The sequence below is a fragment of the Empidonax traillii genome, unplaced genomic scaffold (genome assembly GCF_003031625.1).
Source record: "Empidonax traillii isolate 1590-97213 ecotype Southwest subspecies unplaced genomic scaffold, ASM303162v1 scaffold1344:size197939, whole genome shotgun sequence".
Classification (NCBI taxonomy): domain Eukaryota; kingdom Metazoa; phylum Chordata; class Aves; order Passeriformes; family Tyrannidae; genus Empidonax; species Empidonax traillii.
The window spans coordinates 109,578-126,472 of NW_020956537.1; positions in this window are offsets into that span (position 1 = coordinate 109,578).

Genomic DNA, 16,895 nt, shown 5'->3' on the forward strand with positions numbered 1-16,895 from the left:
GACAAGGGGACATGGGCTCAAGCTCTGCCAGGGGAGGTTTAGGTTAGATGTTAGGAAGAAATTCTTTACAGAGAGGGTAATCAGGCATTGGAACGGCCTACCCAGAGAGGTGGTGGATTCACCATCCCTGGAGGTTTTTAAGCAGAGATTGGATGTGGCCCTTAGTGCCATGATATAGTAATTGGAGTTAGATCAGGGGTTGGACTTGATGATCTTGGAGGTCTTTTCCAACCCAATCTATTCTATGATTCTATGATTCTATGATTCTAGAGAAGAAATGTTCCATGCCCCGCCAGTATGGACCAGAGTCTCTGGTATTGGAAGCAAACACAGAGAGGATACACATCACAAGATAACCTGTGGTTTTCCCTGCATGACCACTAAGAGGACATGAGGAAGTGGGGTGGAAAACCCACCTCTGCCCTGGCAACATGGGTACATGATTTGACAGGAAGATCAACCATGACAGGAAATTCTTCAAGGTTAAATGCTGCTCCAGTTTCCAGTGGGCAAGTTCTCAGACAGAATAGGAGGGCTGATGTTTCTTCCGATCCTCTTAAAGGGACCTCCAGTTTGTATTTACAAGAAGTGAGCAATGAGTACCATGACCAGAACTAGAGGGGCCCTGCTTCCAGCCAAGTGGAGGAAAGGGACAATCCTATCTATTAGACTGTGTGGATCCAATGACCTGACACATAAGACCCACAAGAGTATAAGGCTTTTGTTGACACCAGTGCACAATGTACCCTGATGCCATCAAGATATGTAAGGGCAGAATCCATCTCAATTTCTGGGATTACAGGGGGATCCCAACAGCTGCCTGTGCTGGAAGCTGAAGTGAACCTGACTGGGAATGAATGGCAAAAACACCCCATTGTGACTGGCCCAGAGTCCCCATGCATCATTGGTATAGACTACCTCAGGAGAGTGTATTTCAAGGACCCAAAAGGGCATTGTTGGGCTTTTGGGATAGCTGCTGTGGAAACAGAGGAAATTAGATAGCTGAATACCTTGCCTGGTCTCTCAGAGGACCCTTCTGCTGTGGGACTGCTGAGGGTTGGAGAACAACAGGTACCAATCGCTACCACAACAGTGCACCGTCGACAGTACTGCACCAACTGGGATTCCATGAGCCACATCCATGAAATGATTCATGAACTGGGGAGCCAGGGAGGGGTCAGAAAGACTTGCTCACCCTTTAATAGTCCTATATAGCCAGTGTGTAAGTCCAGTGGAGAGTGAAGACTGACAGTAGATTATCATGGTCTGAATAAAGTCACACCATCACTGAGTGCTGCTGTGCTGGACGTGCTGGAACTTCAGTACAAACTGGAGTCCAAGGCAGCAAAGTGGTGCCACCATCGACATTTTTCTCCGTTCCTTTGGCAACAGAGTGCAGGCCACAGTTTGTTTTCACCTGGAGGGACATCCAGTACACCTGGAACTGACTGCCCCAGGGCTGGAAACACAGCCCCACCATTTGCCATGGACTGATCCAGACTGCACTGGAAAAGGGTGAGGCTCCCAAACACCATCATAAGGAGCAACACAGCAGAGGAGGTTTTTGAGAAAGGGGAGAAGATAATCTAGATCTTCTTGAAGGCCAGTTTTGCCATAAAACAAAGAAAAGTCAAGGGACCTGCCTGGGAAATTCAGTTTTTAGGAGTAAAATGGCAAGATGGACATCATCAGATTCCAATGGATGTGGTCAACAAAATAGTAGCCATTCCCCACCAACCAGCAAGGAGGAAACACAGGCTTTCCTAGGTGTCATGGGGTTTTTGAGGATGCATATTCCAGATTACAGTCAGATTGTAAACCCTCTCTGTTATGTGACCTGGAAGAAGAACAATTTCAAGTGGGGTCCTGAACAAGCTTAATGACAAATTAAACATTGTTCATGCAGTAGCCCTTGGCCAAGTCAGGACAGGACAAGATGCAAAAAATATACTCTACACAGCAGCCAGGGAGAATGGTACTTCCAGGAGTCTCTGGCAAAATGTACCCAGTGAGACTCAATGACTACCCCTGGGATTCTGGAGTGGGGGATACAAAGGATCAAAGGCCTGTTACACCTCAACTTAAAAGGAGATACTGGCAGCCTATGAAGGGGTTTGAGCTGCTTCAGAAGTGATTGGCACAGAAGTGCAGCTCCTCCTGGCTCCCTGACTGCCAGCGCTGAGCTGAATGTTCAAAGGGAAAGTCCCTTCTGCACGTCATGCCACTGATGCTATGTGGAGTAAGTGGATTACACTGATCACACAGTGAACTTGCAAATAGGGAACCCCAATCACCCAGGGATCTTGGAAGTCATCATAAACTGGCCCAAAGGTGAAAATTTTGGACAATGGTCAGAAGAGGAAGAGGAAAAAGTGACATGTGCTGAGGAGGCCCCACCATATAATCAGCTACCTGAAAATGAAAAGCAATATGCTGTCTTTACTGATGGTTCCTGCCCTATTGTAGGGATACATCAAAAATGGAAAGCTTCTGTATGTAGTCCTACGTGATGAGTCGCAGAAACTACTGAGGGACAAGGTGGATCAAGTCAGGTTGCAGAGCAGAAAGCCATACAGAATATGCTGAGTTGGAAGGGACCCACAAAGATCATCAAGTCCAACTCCTGATATTGCTGAATGAGAGAAATCTCCAACACTACACTGACTGATGGATGGTGGCAAATGCTCCATGGGAGTGACTAAACTGCTGGGAAAAAAAATAATTGTCTGACAGAGGGAAACTCATCTGGACTACTGAATTGTGGCAAGACATTGCTGCCTGGGTGGAGAAGTTGACTGTGAAAGTACGTCATATAGATGCACATGTACCCAAGAGAGGCTACTGAAGAACATCGTAGCAATGAACAGGTGGATCAGGCATCCAAGAATAAAGTGTCTCAGGTGGATATGGACTGGCAACATAAGGGCGAGTTATTTCTAGCTCAGTGGGTTCATGACGCCTCAGGTCATCAGGAAAGAGATGAAACCTACAGATGGGCTTGTGATTGAGGGGTATCCACTTAACCGTGGATGCTATCTCCCAGGTTATGTAGAACTGTGAAACATGCTGCAATCAAGCAGGCCAAGCGGGTAAAGCCTCTGTGGTATGGTGGATGATGGTCAAAATATAAATATGGGGAGGCCTGGCAGATTGATTACATCACAAACCCACCAAATAAAGCCCTATGTGCTTACAATGGTGAAAACAACCACTGGATGGCTGGAGATGCACCCTGTGCCTCACGACACTGCCTGGAACACCATCTTGGGCCTTGAAAAGCAAGTCTTGTGGTGACATGGCACTGCAGAACTAATGGAGTCAGACATTTCATTTCAGAAACAGCCTCATAGACACCTAGACCAGAGAGCATGGCATTGAGTGGGTATATCACATTCCCTATCATGCACCAGCCTCTGGGAAAGTTGAACAGTATAACAGACTGTTAAAAACCACACTGAAAGCAATGGGTGATGGGACACTCCAACACTGGGGTCTACATTTAGCAAAGGCCACCTGGTTAGTTAACACTAGAGGCTCTGCCAATCGAGCTGGTCCTTCCCAATCAAAACCTCTACACAGTGTAGAAGGGGATAAAGTCTCTGTGGTGCATATGAGAAATGTGTTAGGGAACACAGTTTGGATTAGTCCTGCCTCAAGCAAAGGCAAACTGATCTGTGGGATCAGCATTGGAATGGACCTCCTGAGGAAGTGGTGGATTCTCCATCCCTGGAGGTTTTTAAGATGACACTGGATGTGGCAGTAACCACGGTGGTTACTAATAACCACTGCTTTCCTGGATATGGTTGAACACCTGACTGTCAATGGGAAGTAGTGAATGAATCACATAAACACAGAATCGACCAGGTTGGAAAAGACCTCTGAGATCATCAAGTCCAACCTTTGATCCAACACCACCATGGTTACCAGACCATGGCACTAAGTGCCACATCCAGTCTCATCTTAAAAACATCCAGGGATGGTGAATCCACCACGTCCCCAGGCAGTCCATTCCAATGCCTGATTACCCTCTCTGTAAAGAATGTCTTCCTAATATCTAACCTAAACCTCCCCTGGCATAGCTTAAGACCATGCCTTCTTGTCATCCTGATAGTTGCCTGGGAGAAGAGACCAACCCCCTCTTGGCTACAACCTCCTTTCAGGTAGTTGTAGAGAGTGATGAGGTCTCCCCTGAGCCTTCTCTTCTCCAGGCTAAACAACCCCAGCACCCTCAGTCTCTTCTCATAGCAATTGTGTTCAAGTCCCTTCACCAGCCTAGTTGCTCTTCTCTGGACCTTCTCCAGCACCTCAATATCCTTCCTGAACTGAGGGGCCCAGAATTGGACACACTACTCCAGGTGTGGCCTCACCAGCACTGAGTAAAGGGGAAAAATCACTTCCCTCATCCTGCTGGCCACACTGTTCCTGATCCAGGCCAGGAGGCCATTGACTTTCTTGGCCACCTGGGCACACTGCTGGCTCATGTTCAGCTTCCTGTCAGTTCAAACTCCAAGGTCCCTTTCTGCCTGGCTGCTCTCCAGCCACTCTGTCCCAGCCTGTAGCGCTGCATGGGGTTCTTGTGGCCAAAGTGGAGGATGCAGCACTTGGTCTTGTTGAACCTCATCCCGTTGGAATCAACCCATCTCTCTAGCTTGTCCAGGTCCCTCTGAAGAGCCCTCCTGCTTTCCAGCAGATCAACACATCCCCCCCAACTTGGTGTCATCTGCAAATTTTCTAATGGTACATTCAATCCCCTCATCCAGATCATCAATAAAGATATTAAACAGGACTGGGCCCAACACTGATCCCTGGGGGGCACCACTAGTGACCGTCCACCAACTGGATGTAGCATCATTCACCACCACTCTCTGGGCCCAGCCCTCCAGCCAGGTCTTAACCCAGCAGAGAGTGCCCCTGTCCAAGCCATGGGCTGCCAGCTTTTTCAGGAGTATGCTATGGGAGATGGTGTCAAAGGTTTTGCTGAAGTCCAGATAGACCACATCCACAGCCTTCACCTCATCCGCCAGGCGAGTCACCTGATCATAAAAGGAGATCAGGTTGGTCAGACACGACCTGCCCTTCCTAAACTCGTACTGGCTGGGTCTGATCCCTTGTCCATCCTGTAGGTGCTGTGTGATTGCACCTAGGATGATCTGCTCCATAACCTTGCCAGGCACTGAGGTCAGGCTGACAGGTCTGTAGTTTTCCAGGTCCTCCTTCTGGCCCTTTTTGTGGATTGGGGTGACATTTTCCAGCTTCCAATCATATGGGACCTCCCCAGTGAGCCAGGACTGTTGGTAAATGATGGAGAGCAGCATGGTGAGCTCTTCCACCAGCTTCCTTATCACCCTTGAGTGGATCCCATCTGGTCCCATAGGTTTATGAGATTCCAAGTGGCTCAGAAGGTCTCTGTTTCCTCCTTGATTACAGGGGGACTATTCAGCTTCTTATCTCTGCCTACAAGCTCCAGAAGCCAGCTGTCCTCAGGACAGCCTGTCTTACTATTGAAGACTGAGGTAAAGAAGATGTTAAATACCTCAGCCTAGTCCTCATCTTTGATAACTATGTTCCCACTGATGTCCAATAAAGAATGGAGGTTTTCCTTGTCCCTCCTTTTGCTATTGATGTATCTATAGAAAGACTTTTTGTTATCCTTAACAGAAGTGGCAAGATCAAGTTTTGCCTTCATCTCTCTGATTTTCTTTTGGCAAGACCAAACTATATTCCTAAACTCTTCCTGAGGAGTCCGTCCTTTTTTCCGTAATTGGTAGACTCTCTTTTTTACCCTAATTTCCTTCAAAATCTCCATGTTCAGCCAGACCGGTCGTCTTCCCAGTTGACTTGCCTTTCGACAGACTGGGGTAGCCTTCTCTTGTGCGTTCAAGACTTCCTTCTTGAAGCACATCCATTCCTCCTGGACCCCTTTGTTTTCAAGGATAATTTCACAGGGTACACTCTGAACTAGTCTTCTGAAAAGGCCAAAATTTACCCTCCAGAAGTCCAGCATAGAGGTTTTATTGATGACCCTCCTTGCATGCCTGAGTATTTAAAACCCTATTATTTCATGGTCACTGTGCCCCAGACGGCCTCCAACCACCACATCTCCCACCAGCTCCTCTCTGTGAACAGAAGGTCTAATGGGACCCCATCTCTGATAGGCTCATTTACCAGCTGGAACAGGAAATTATTCTCTATACACTCTAGGAGTCTCCTAGACTGCGTCTTCTCCGCTGTGTGGAGTTCCCAGCAGACATCCGGCAGGTTAAAGTCACCCACAAGAACAAGGGTTGGAGATTTTGAGACATCCACCAGCTGCTTGTAGAATAATTCATCATTCTCATCATCCTGGTTGGGTGGTCTGTAACAGACTCCCACCAGGATATCAGCCTTGTTGGCCTTCCCCCTGATTCTGGTCCACAAACACTCAACCTTATCATTGGTGACTTCAAGTTCTACAGTCAAGAGAGTCTCTAACATACAGAGCCACCCCTCCACCTCTCCTACATTGCCTATCTCTTCTGAAGAGCTTGTAGCCATCCATGGCAGCACTCCAGTCATGCGAGTCATCCCGCTACTACTTGGTGACTACATCATAGCTTTCCTGCTGCACGATGTCTTCCAGCTCCTCCTGTTTGTTACCCATACTGCATGCATTGGTATACATGCACTTCAGCTGCGCTGCTGATTTCACTCTTGACCCAGGCTTTCCACCCTTAGGCTCATCTCTGGAGAGCCCGGTTTCAATTCCTTCCCCCTTCAAACCTAGTTTAAAGCCCTCCTGATCAACCCTGTCTCAACAGACGTATTGGAGTTACAGCCAGCCATTGACTACTGAAATGATACCTGTGCTTGTGTGTATATACATATATATATGTATGTAATTGGAAGATGTAGGTTCTGGGAATGATGGTATAGAATAAGGAGTGGATAATGTCCTAGTTTCGACCAAGGACAAGATTAATTTTTTGCAGTAGCCAAGAGGGGACCGAGACGTGGCATGTCTAGGTTTTTATTCTATACTATTTACATCATCACTGGGGGGGAAGAAGTAAGAGATTTTCCCATCTGGGAAGGGAGAGGGTTTGACTTTGAGTGGAAGAAAAAGGAGGGGTTGCCCCCATTTTGTTCCTTTTTCTGGAGGAGCAAGCCGTGAACAGAGCGATGCGGTATCTCTGGCTGCGGTTGCTTAGTGATCATTTTTCATGTAATCACCCTCTTATACACTATTGGTATTAGTATTGTTGTTACTGTTCATTGTTTTTTTCCAGTAAATTGTTCTTAACTCAGAATCTCTGCCTTTTGTCTCTCACCAGGGTGGGTGTGATGGTTTTAGTCTAGGCTTTCCTGGTGACCAGTTTGTAACCAAGGAAGTAGCCAGTGTTCCATACAATTTTTACGTAAACCAGAGTACAAATAAGTCGGAGATTAGAGACCTCTCTCTCTTCTCTTCCGGCGAGGTTTGGGAACAGTGGGTCCCTGCGTTGGTCTCGCTTATCTGAGGCTGAGGCCTGCAGAGTCCACCGTCCTGCCACGTGGAGGTTCAGAGAGTGCTGGCTGTGACTGCCAATCCTGCTGTTCTAAGGGACGTGGGGAGATCTGTTTTGTTAGTTATCAGTATAGTTCTTGAGTTTGATCTAGTATACCTGTTCAGTGTCCCTTTTGTTCCCTTTTGTCCCCTTTTTCCCTTTCCCTATCCCTTCGGGGGGGTAGATCCCCTTTTACTGTGTATATAGCATCTTAACTGTACATAACTGTAATTTACGTAAATATAGATATATTTTTACATAAGCAGCTTGACTTTGGGTTCTTTAATTTTTATAGTTTCTTTTTCTTTAACCTAAGGGAAGAAAGGAGGGGGGAAGGGGGCTGCTGTCGTAACTTTCCGGCATTTGGCAGGGAGCCAGGTCCAAATCGTCACAGTGAGTGGGGGGAGGAGAGTGGCTGCGTGGGGCTTTATTTCCATCTGGGCTTAAACCACATCAAGGAGATAGGAGAGGCAAGAGTGAAGCTGAACCTGGGAAGAAGGGAAGGGGTAGGGCAAGGTGGTTTTAGTGGTTTTTTTCTGTTTCTCACTACACTACTATTTTTTTAATTGGCAATAATTAAAGTCATATTTCCCAAGTCAAATCTGTTTTGCCCATGATGGTAATTGGTGAGTGACTTTCCTGTCCTTATCTTGACCCATGAACTTTTTCATTTTATTTTCTTCCCCTGTCCTGCTGAGGAGGGGGAGTAAGTGGGCTGATTATTTGGCACCTGGCAACCAGCCATGATCAACTCACCACAGTTCTTACTTGAGGGTCAACCCTGGTAAGCAGCTCAGCACCACATTTCCCCTAGTGGGATGGGGAAGAGAATTGAATGGTACAAGTGAGAAAACTTGTGGGTTGAAATTAAGACAGTTTAATAGGTAAGGCAAAGCAAAACAAGGAATCATTCCGGTATTGCTTGAGCCTAGAGTGAATGCTAGGTCAAGATGAAGGAATGTATTGTGTCATTTCCTTTTTTTTTCTAACTAGAATATTTGGAAGAGGAGAAAGGGTTTCAGTATCTTGACCTAAAAATTTAGTTTCTCTATTCAAATCATAATCTAATGTACAGTATCATGAGAAAAGTCATAACTTAAATCTGAAGAATTATCCAAAATTATATTACTGTCAGCTTCCATGAAGGAAAAGTTATAGTTCGTTAAGCACAATCCAGTAGACTGGGAAGTAGAAATTAGCACTTCTGTTAATGCAACACGATTTTATGTAGGAGACATGATTTTTCTTATTTTTCCCATTTGAGGTTGATGCTAACTAGCTTTGGGTTTTGTTTTTTTATGGGTTTTCTTAAACTATAAAAGTGACATACAATTGTAACTTATTAATGTAATATAATAAGACACGACCTGACAGTTAGGGTTCCCAACAACCAAATGTTTTATTAACAGAAAAAAGCCCTCATATACCCTCGGGCAACACATAACTCTTCTGACCAATCACAGTGAGCTCCCTCTGCCCATGTGTGTCAGAGTACAACACAGAAGACTACTGATCCCAGGATGCCTCACCCAGCATCCCTGGGGCATGTCTCCTACATCTCCCCCTTTCTAAATATTTAAGGTGAATCACAGAACAGTGCAAATAACAGAACAGCACATTGTTAAACTTTGTAAACCTTCAGTAATTACCATAGTATCACAGTGACCCAGCTCACTGCTTACTTTGGTTCTTTAACAAACTTATTTATTGGAAATGTCCTCCTTAACCTTTTGAACTGTCATGGTTTTGCTCTGGGTCAATTTTCTCTCACACCCCCCACACAATTACTGTAAGTTGAGAGAAGGTTTATGCAGACAAAAGAGAGTTGATTGGGGAAAAATAATATTAAGATAATATAACAAGATAAAACTAAAGAACTATATCTACAATTCTACTTAGGTAAAAGTACTATGTATTTACAGAAATACCTCTGCCCCCTTTGTATCAGTCCAAGGAGGAGAAGCAGTCTCATTCTCTATTCTCGGAGCTCCAGGTCTTTTCAATAACTCTGCAGCACTCTAAAGCTCTTCTTCTGTTATCTCAGGATGACAACTCCTTTTCATCACAGCTGGAACTCTTTTTCTTTCTCTCTCTTTTCTATGTTGGCCTCCAGGGCTGGGCCTACCTCCCTCCTGGGCTAAGACCGTAGGCTGGGGGGATTACCCAGGCCCTGTAAGGTCTTCTCTTCCATGGACTGCAAGGGGACATGTGCCTACCATGGATCTTCACCACAGAGTCACAGGGGATAATGGCTTTTGAGTCCACCCCTGTTCCCTGTGGGGGTCCCTTCCCACAGGAGAACAGTCCTTAATAGACTTCTCCGACATGAGTCCATCTCTCAGACAACAGGTCTTCCATTCTCTGCTGTCTCTCAGGGTCACAAATTTCCAGTAGCAGCATGGATCTCTCACTGAGATCTCAAGCTTACCTGAGCCGTTCTACTCCGGCGTGTCTCTCCATGGTCTACAAGCCTCCAGCAGGACTCTGCTTCATTTCAAGCTTCTCATGAAGTCTCAGCTTCCTTGTGCATCAACTTACTCCAGTGTAGGCTCCCCCACGAGCAACATAGGGGTCTCCTCACCCCAACAAACTTCTCAGGTGGCAGGGTTTTATTTTTCAGTCTTTTCCCTGCTGAAGGGAGAGAGCGAAAGGGGGGGAAGAAACAGCCCCCTCCGTTCGAACTTCTCTCTCCTCCGGCTGCCAGCTTTGGCCTTGAACACTTCGTTATCTCTCTGCCGGAATTCTTTTGCAGCAGTTTTCATCCAAGCAGTCAGTACTCCAAAGGTTTTTTTTCTCCACTCTCTTACAAGAGAGAAGGGGGACTTCAGTGCCACACACACCCCTGGCCCAAGGCCAGGGGAGGAGGGAGGCCTGGCTCCCACCTGGAGCCTGCCGCTGCTCCTACATGGCTACCGCTCCTAATTTCAACTGCACCACAGCCTTCTCTTCCGTTTTCTTAAATATGTAATTAGCAAAGGCGTTACTGGAACTTTTGATTGGCTTTTTCTCCAGAAATCCACCTAGACAAAACCATCCTCAGCCCCAGGGGTTGGCTGGTGGGCAAAACCATGACATGAACTTGTTTAGTATTAGTTTAAACCTTTGTTTTCCTAAGGGGTATAATGTAACTGGGATAAACGACTTTATTGATCTGGGGGGTTTTGGCCTAACTGGGTAGTACTTATGCAATTGGAAACCTTTATTTATCTCAGATTTATGTAGAACAGGGATAACTTGATTTTATTTCAACAACAAGGTAAATGTCATTAACTGAACTCTTCTAGTGTGACCATGTGGCTGAGGTAATGGTACCTTTGTAAGGCTTAGCGTTTAAAGTGCTTTCTACACTTACACAACTCTCATTTATTCACACACACTCACACCGGCAGCCGCCACACTCATTCTTCACATATACACCATATACATGGCTTTTAGCAAAACTCTGTATTTTGCCACACTGGTCATTTTCAGTAGTAAACATTAAATGGTAAACATAACTGTGTTTCTCTGCAGTTTCTTCTCTCCATTACTCTGGTTCTTGCTGCTGCTGTGAGGATGTACCTATGTATGGTCTAACACACCTGGAGGGAATCCATTTCAGTTCTTTACCTGTAGATACATGTGCATAACCTCTCCCCCACATCACAAGGTCCACCAGTCCCATCCATTGCCCTGAGATTAAATCTCTTATCATGACCGGTGGTTTGGGTGATGCCGAATTTCTGTCCCAACAGGAGTAGGAAACTGCTCAGAGACAAGTTTTTAGTCTTTAAGCAGCAAGGTATTTATTAGAGCAACATTGGGGAACTCTGGGCTTTCTCCGAACAAAGAGTTCCAAAGTAGTCAGTGATTAGTGTGACTATTTATACAATTTTTGGTTAGAAATTACATCATTTTACATGCATGTTCATAATATTGCAACATTTCATTATAATATTCATAGTAGGCAGAGTCGAGGCAGAGTCTGAGCAGTCATCCATTTTGGGGAGATGTGCAGGGGGAGATCCTGTTCTTCGGCCTCTGGGCAGGGGTCTTCTAACTCCTCTTCATCAATGAACTTTTAAACTTTCTTTGATTCTGCTGACTCCAATGTGTATTTGGCAGGTGTTTCTGGACCCTGGCCCTCTCTTTTCCTTTTTATCTTCTTGTGTCCTTCCTAATATCTATTTATGGATGTATGTTAGCATTCTAATGATTCCTATTTTCCTGTCTTTATGTTCTTCTGTGTCAGTGTGCCCCTGTCCTTTTGGCAAAGTGTTATTTTCCACTAGCCTTGATTTTTGATTCTTTTAATTCTTTTGCTCAGATCATGCATTATGAGTTAACTCCTTCAGGATCCTGCTCTGTTTCATGGGAGAGGAGAATGCCTGAGGTCTGTGTTGTCTCTCATACCTGCTTTTCTCAGCACTGTCACAATTTTAAAAATTTACAACGTATGTTGCTTTCCACAGACACTCCTGTGAGCTACAGATGGACTCCCCTTTTGTTTGTTTTTTTAACATGTCCTTTAAGTGCCCTCTCTACTATGGCTTGTCCCATAGGTAAATGTGGGATGCCTGTGGAGTGAGAGATCCCCCAATGTGTCAGGAAGGATTTTACCTTTGCTGAAGTGTATGCTGGGTCATTATCAGTTTGAATCTTTTTTTGGGTCCCTAGTGTTGCAAAGTAGCTAAGCCAGTGCCTTATTATGTCCCTTGCTTTTTCCCCAGTGTGTACAGTGGCATTTATATACTTGGAGTGTGTGTCAATTGTGACCTGTACGTATTTCAGCCGACCAAACTCCCGTATATGTGTAACGTCTGCCATAACTCATTTGCTATCAGTCCCCTGGGGTTAACTCCTTCGTGGGATGGCACTGGAGTTATTTGCTGGCAGTCTGGGCACGACATAACTATGTCTCGAGCCTGATTGATGGTAATTTGAAATTGTCTCTTCAAAGAACGTGTATTCTGGTGGAAAAAAGAGTGAGATAATTTAGCCTGTTCTAATATTCTAGGCACTGTTGTAAACATAGCTGCTGCATCAGCCCTTTGCTTCCTTTCTGCTACGGGTCCTGGCATTCCCGTGTGTGATCTGACATGTATGATATAAAAGTCAAATTTCCTGTGATTAACAAGAACCCATACAGCACGTATTTCAACAAGTAAATGTGGGTTTGCAACATCTTGAAGGAATGAACCCTCGAGACATGAAACCAAACCCGCAGCATAACAAGAATCTGTAACAATATTAACAGGTTGTTCTGAAAACAGTTCCAAGGCAATAGGAATAGCTGCTAATTCCAGAACCTGTACAGAACCATGGTTCATGGTCTGTACCTCTTGTTCCCATAGTCCGGTAGCAGGGTTTACCCATGTCACCGCAACTTTCTTGGACCATCCTGATGCATCAATAAAGACCGTAAGGCCTTTTACTGTCTGGTGTTGGCATCTGGTTGTGGTTTTTAAGGGTAAGTTACCCATTTCTGCCCACAGTCTGTGTTTAGGGTAATGAATAGAAATGTCACCATCATAGCCTGCCAAGGCAGCTTGGAATCCAGCATCTTTGACCAGCAGCCAGTCATGGCTGTCCTTTTTTGCTGGGATGTAGATGATTGCAGGATCCTGTCCGTTCCGCTCTTGTAGACGTCCTCTGCCTTTAATGACAAGCTTGACTTTTTGTTAGTTGCCCACACAGTTTTAGGTGGTGAATGGGGCAGAAACATCCACTCTAGGGCCCTCAGTGGTTCCTGTTCAGTTTGGTCCCACTGAAACAAAACTGCAAATGGCTGGAACCTGCTAGGGATTAGAGCAAGGCAAATCTGTACTTCAGGATTTCTCCTTCTGCCTTGTGTGCTCTCGATTGCCTTAGAACATACCTCTAACACCTGCTTTGCCTTTGCAGTCAGTGACCGAGTAGATGTCAAGTCTGGGTTGCCTTTCAGCAGTTCAAACAGGGGGTGCAGTTCCTCTGTGGTTAAGTCTAAGATAGGCCTTAACCAGTTGAGAGTTCCTAAAAGTTTCTGCAGTTTGTTTAAAGTTAAGGTGTCCTTTACCTTAATCTGAAGTGGCTGCGGCGAGATCTCCTGCTGCGTGATCCTCCATTCAAGGTAGGTCCAGGGCTGTGATTGCTAGATCTTCTCTGGAGCGACCTGCAACCCTGCTTCTTGGACAGCATTAGTTAGAGCAGTAACAACAGTTTGCAACTCAGTTTCATTGGCTATGGCTATTAAGATATCATCCATATAGTGGTAAATGATGGTTGAGGACAGTCTTTCAAATCAATTATCACTAACAGCCATCCTGTTGGAAGCATAGCAGGTGAAGGAAGTTCTGGCTGCAATGCTCCCATAGGTTCTACTGCTGAGTTGACTGCTCCTAAGTCATGCAGCATTCTCCACGTGCCACTTTTCTTGGGGATGCAGAACACTGGAGTGTTCCACGGGCTGGAGGTTGGCACTATATGTCCTGCATTGAGTTGCTCTTTCACTAATTCTCTTAAGTGAGCAAGCCATTCCTTTTTTAGGGGCCATTGATCAACCCATATAGGGTCATTGGTTTTCCAGCTTAGCTTAATTGGTTTTTGGAATGGTTGGTCAATGTTCTTCACTGAAAATTCTGCTCTTCTGCAGAAGCAATTTGCATAACTGTGCCAAACTGCCCCAGCACATCCCTTCCCCATAGTGTGCATGGAATAGGAGCAAGAAAAGGAGTTATTTTGGCAACTTGTCCTTTTGGCCCCAGCACTGTGCGTAATTGAGCACTTCGCCTAGGCCTTTGTGTACCTCCAATCCCCTGGATAGTTGAAGCAGGGTAAACAGTAGACCAATCAGCTGGCCATTCAATGTCTCTAATGATTGTAACGTCTGCTCCTATGTCCACCAGGCCCATGAATCTGCATCCATCTATTTGACACATCATCTTTGTGTTGCAGAAATGACCTTTGCCCAGTATATTTGTGGCTCACCTGTACTCCCAAAAGCTCCCAAGCCTCTCTGCCCCTCCCCAGCCGGTGACATGCTGTAAAAGTGAATTAGCTGGGCAAGCTTTTGTCCTTCTGATATACGACAGGAAGGTATTGGAGTTGAGGCCATTATTTTTATTTCACTGTGGGAGTCTGAGTCAATCACTCCAGGTAAAACAAACAAACCCATCATGGTAGTTGACCACCGTCCTATTAGGAGGGCATGGACTCCTGGGCTTAAACGTCCCCATATTCCTGTAGGGATTAATACTACAGCAGTAGATATTATGGTTACTGGTTCTCTGGAGGCCAAGTCCAGCCCAGAGCTGCCTGAGGTGGTGGGGAGTAGATTGCTAATCTGTTTTCTTGAGCCTTATTTATTTGTTGGATCGGGGTGTCCAGTTTCGCTCCCCATCTCCAGTTTACTTGCTGTGAAAAGTTTTTTGATTCCCTCTTTCTTTTCTGACATTTGCATAATATTGTGGGGGGTTTCTCTGGGCAATCCTTTTGAAAATGATCAGCAGTACCACATCTGTAGCAGCTGTTTTTGGTTCTTACCCCATTCTGCAATCTCAGCTACACACTTAAAGCTGTTGCTAAAGAAGCAGTTTGATGCTCAACAGATCCGATACCCTGGCATGCTCGAACCATCTCAGCGATGATGCAGGTTTCCCTTTTAGGGATGGCTTGCCAAGCCCTTTTACAGTCTTGGTTTGAGTTTTCATATGCCAGCTGCCTAAAAAGCATCTCTCTAGCTTCTTCATGCTCTATTTGCCTGTTTAAAGCTGTTTGCAGCCTATTGAGAAATTGGGAAAAAGGTTCTATTGATCCCTTCAGGACCTTTGTAAATTACAGGTTACTGTCTCTGTCCATGCTTGGACGCTTTCTTATCGCTCTCAAAACCAGTTCTGCAATTACTTCATATGTCTCTCGGGGATGTCGTTGTTGAGGACGGCCAATAAATAAAAACTGGGAACTTTCATGATGATGCTCCGATATTCAGCATTTATTACTTTATTTTACAGCTTAAAAGTTCTCTCTCTCACACACACACACACTGAGCACAGAGCCTTGCATGCCTTTCTATCTTTAGCTTCTTATCTCTAATTTATTAGTACCTCCCACATACAATTGGTTATTCACTCATTGTTTCCATTCCTTCCCCAGTGGTAAGGACTGGCACCTTCCCAAGTTCTCTATGGCCCCTGTTTTTCTTCAGGGGAAAGGCCTTAAGGTGTCTAAATCAAAATCCTCCTCCTCTATATCCTTCAACAGGGGCACGGCAGGCCCGCCGCCTACCCCCACACGGGAATAGTTCACTTGTGAGTTTGCTGATGAGTACTCCCCTTCTCCTGCCAAATGATTACGTCATGCCTGTTTGTGAGCTGCCTGGGTCATTTACATACTCTGCACAGCTCTCCCAATAGTCTATTAACCAAACACTGTACTGAGTGGTTGTTAAAACCATTTTCAACAGTGTTTTCTAGTCATGTGGGGTAAATACATAGGTGGAACTCAGCATTTCCAAATATGAAAATGTGTGAGTTGAGGAAACGCCAGACTCTTTAACTATTTGTCTCAATTCCTTTGTTACCTCATAGGGAAAACTTTGAAATTCAGGGTTCTGGCAAGGCCGATAGATTACTGGGCCCGCCAATCTGTCATCCATATAGCCTCCTCGTGGCACTTACTCCACCGGTCAATAAACCTCCCCGTGCCTGCCCCCTCGTCCTTGCCTGGAAGAACCACCTACGGTTCCTCCTCATCATCTTCTGATGTCTCACCCCCTGTGGTCCCAATATATTCGGCTCCCCACAGCTGCATGGTGGAAGATGACCACTGCGGTGGAAAGGTTCCTCCCTCCTCCCCGCTCCTGCCGTTAGGGCAATATGGTTGCATGGCCGGAAGAGACAGTTCAGGTTCTGGTATGTTTCGCTCGCAAGATGGTGGCGCCTGTGCTGATGCACTTGATTGGAAGTCATCAGTAGCACGAGGGGGTAAGTTTGCTGGGTTCTTCCCCCCCACGCCACGGCGGGAATCTATATTTCATCCCTGGGTGTTTGTCTCAGTTTAATTGAGACAAGGGTCTTTTGCTGAGGATGGATTAGGAGAAAAAGACCCAAATCTTCTTCTCTAGCAATTATAGATTCGAAATTAAGAGGCTCCGATTGAAGGAAAGCAAATTATGGAAAAGGGAAAAAGAAAAATAACAGCCCTTTATTAAGTATGTGTGTATTAACGTAACACGAGGAAAAAAAAGAAAAAAAAAACCAAGTAAAACAACCAAACAATACCCCTATACCCACCAATAATCCCCTTCAAGAACAAAACCGATAAAACCGGCAAAAAAGAAAATCAAATAGTTCAATTTTTAGCACTCTTTGGTGCAGTTCCAGCCACAGTCAGCAGGGGGCGCCGTCGCGTCACTGG